This window comes from Lemur catta, chromosome 20 (genome assembly GCF_020740605.2).
Source record: "Lemur catta isolate mLemCat1 chromosome 20, mLemCat1.pri, whole genome shotgun sequence".
In the NCBI taxonomy this organism is placed as follows: Eukaryota; Metazoa; Chordata; class Mammalia; order Primates; family Lemuridae; genus Lemur; species Lemur catta.
This window is the reverse complement of record NC_059147.1, coordinates 29065145-29066979: the sequence shown is the minus strand read 5'-3', so window position 1 is coordinate 29066979 and position 1835 is coordinate 29065145. Positions and strand designations below refer to the sequence as shown.

Here is a 1835-nt window from a genome sequence, read left to right as displayed (position 1 = left end):
TTAAAAGAATCAAAGAACTCTAGTACACCTAGGGTTTATTAAAACTATCCCAAATAAGTCAAATAGAACATTTATTGCAGAGTTTCTATTGTGACTGAGGAAATATTTTGATTCTCTCGTAAGAAAAAAAATCAGAATGCAAAGCTGTATAATAATTACAATTTCAAGTATCTGTTCTAAATATATTGATATTTGTCTTTCTAGTTTTGTTTTAAAACAAATAGTTGCCTTTGAGATATGGAATTATATATTATTTTCTTTATGCTTGTAAAATTTATATTTTAAAACCATGAACACTGGAACTTTTTCCAATTTCAGAACTTTACAGATTTTATATTTATAAAACTTATAAAAACTTTATGTAATCATGATTTCTTAAATATCTGAAGAAGCTCACAGGGAAACATCTTAGAGGATGTTTATATCATTTCATATTTTTCACTTTTTATAAAATTAAATATACTTATATCCAATGCAATTTTATTTTATTTTATTTTTTATTTATTTTTTTTTTTGAGACAGAGTCTCACTTTGTTGCCCGGGCTAGAGTGAGTGCCGTGGCATCAGCCTAGCTCACAGCAACCTCAGACTCCTGGGCTTAAGCGATCCTACTGCCTCAGCCTCCCGAGTAGCTGGGACTACAGGCATGAGCCACCATGCCCGGCTAATTTTTTTTGTATATATATTTTTAGTTGGCCAGATAATTTCTTTCTATTTTTAGTAGAGACGGGGTCTCACTCTTGCTCAGGCTGGTCTCGAACTCCTGACCTCGAGCGATCCACCCGCCTCGGCCTCCCAGAGCTAGGATTACAGGCGTGAGCCACCGCGCCTGGCCCCAATGCAATTTTAATTTTATAACTTTTCTGAGATTTTTTATTTAAAAAATTCAGAAATTAGAAACTCTTTTGCTAACCTATGTACCTGACCTTTAATTTCAGAAAGAAAAATTCACAGGACAGTGACACAGTGTAAGATTTTGTGTAAGATATTCTTTGCATCTTTACAGGTAAGTTGTTTTTATTTTCATACTTTTCTTATTATAAAATATTTTTATATGTAATATAGGAGGAAATCAACTCTTTTCTGTCCTTCAATCTCTTTTTAAAATTTTTGTATTAGGGATGTATGCTTTTTTAAATAATAGCTTTTTAAAAACTGGGTTGTTTGGTCTCTTGTTATTGAAATTTGAAAGGTCTTTACATATTCTGAATACAAGTCCTTTATGAAGTACATGCGTTGCAAATGTTTTCTCCCAGTCTATTGCTTGTCTTTTCATTGTCTTAAGGATATCTTTCCAGGAGAAGTTTTAAATTTTTATGAAGTCAAGTTTATCAATTTTTTCTTTTATAAATCGTGATTTTGGTGACATATTTAAGAAGTTGTTGCCTAACCGAAGTCACAAAGGCTTTCTGCTATGTTTTCTTCTAGAAGTTTTATGATTTTTATTAATAGTTTTTACATTTGGGTCTGTGGTTCTTTTTTTTTTTTTTTTTAAATATGGAATGCTTCACGAATTTGCGTGTCATCCTTGCGCAGGGGCCATGCTAATCTTCTCTGTATCATTCCAATTTTAGTATATGTGCTGCCAAAGCGAGCACTGTGGTTCTTTTTGAGTTAATTTTTATATGTGGTGTGAGGTGTGGATCAAAGTTCTTTTTTTTTTTTTTTGCATGTGAATATCCAGTTGTTGCAGCACCATTTGTTTAAAACATTTTCCTTTCTCCACTGAATTGTCTGTGTGCCTTTGTTGAAAATCAGGTATCCATATATGTTTGGATCTCTTTGTGGCCTTTTTATTTTATTATATTGATCTATGTGTTTATCTTTATGGTAAT

The 1835-nt window shown here is 31.9% G+C and overlaps 1 non-coding gene across 1 annotated transcript; it reads right to left on the bottom strand.

Moving 5' to 3' along the window:
- Positions 1 to 1491: 1491 nt before the first annotated feature.
- LOC123625566 lies at positions 1492 to 1598 on the bottom strand. Its single transcript, XR_006730572.1, has one exon. It is a non-coding gene; the product is annotated as a U6 spliceosomal RNA (small nuclear RNA).
- Positions 1599 to 1835: the final 237 nt, after the last annotated feature.